Genomic DNA, 1,556 nt, shown 5'->3' on the forward strand with positions numbered 1-1,556 from the left:
AATAAATTGCAATGCAATTCAATTAAGCATGGAAATGAGAAAACAAAAATTAAATTCCGAGAAAGTTTTTCTTCCAGAGAAAATTTTTACCTAATTGAAAATTCAGACTGGCCGCTAAAATGTAAGAAATAAAATATCGGCCCTGAACATTGTAAGTAAAATAATTTACTATATAAATTTACTGAGCACTTGCCTCTGAAAAAAAGAGTTTAAAAAGATTCTCTGGATATTAGTTCAAAAAGACAGCAAGCAGATCACCAAAGGAAATATAAGAAAGCACAAATTCGCGCTGCGTCTTGTGTGGTGACTTGTCTCGAATTCACACCCAGGCATGAAATTCGACAATAATTACACAAGTATGTGTATTTTGTTTAGTAAATAATGTGAGTGATAGAGGTACACGAGTGTTTAACTATGCCCTGTGTACATATGGTGCACACGCATGACCTAGCGAATAAAACTACTTATACTCAACAAGGTACTTAATATTTTTTCTCTATAATCTATTATTTCCCAAGAAGCGGCTGCTTTGCCAGACAGCCGACTCTGATTTTCTTTCACCTAGCTCAGTTTATAACGATCTCCTCATCATCATCATAATCATTGTCTCATCATCAACATCGCCGTCATCTTCGACATATTCAGATTTTTACATTCGATTATCCAAAATAACATGTACATCATATCAATAATCTAAAGTCTAACTCTCACTTCCGACGAAATAACATTATTATATACGTACAACTTTTTTTACAACCCTCTAAACGTTTTGTATAGCAAATTGTCTCGATTGCAATAAGAGAAAGTCACGTCACAATACACCAGGTGGCTGCGATATTCAATTACTATTCATCGGGATTCGAAATGAGTTCTCTGATATGAAAAATATTCCAGATATTCAAAATATTCTAGATATCCAGGATTTTATTTTGAACCCTCGTCTCGAATTCTCGATTATGATTGAAGGAAGTTAATCTGGAATAGAATTCAATACTCTTCACCTGATCATGACACAATGAATGATTTTTTGTTTGTTTTTGTTTGGCGAGACCAAAGATCCGAGCGCAGGAGAAATTGAATTTGCGCTCAAGTCTTTGATAAACCCAGATTTCAAATTGCTCAGCTTAATTAATCTTTATTTGTTGTCACATTAGTTTTTATCATCTCACAATTTCAAATACCCTGATTCGATTTATTTAGCCTAATATTCGCTTGGAACAAATGCTGATTGTCTCAAATGAAAGATTGATTAGGCCTGCGAGAAATCTGGATTCGGAATAAAGAGTGCGATATCGATGGATCCTTAAAATGTATAAATTTTAATACAAGTTGTAAATATAAATATATACGCGACGTCAGCGCACAACAATATAACAACTTTTCCCCGCCAATACAGAGCTTGTATGAAGTCGCTTATTTGCTGTGCAATTCATGATTAAAGTTGATTTTAGTTATCGTTAACCCTTTCCACTAAACGCAACTTCCTTTGCTCTATTGTCAATCGATACCATATAACTCTATAATAATTCTTTGTGGCCTCTTTTATACATTTCTAT

This window comes from Belonocnema kinseyi, chromosome 5 (assembly GCF_010883055.1).
Source record: "Belonocnema kinseyi isolate 2016_QV_RU_SX_M_011 chromosome 5, B_treatae_v1, whole genome shotgun sequence".
Lineage (NCBI taxonomy): Eukaryota > Metazoa > Arthropoda > Insecta > Hymenoptera > Cynipidae > Belonocnema > Belonocnema kinseyi.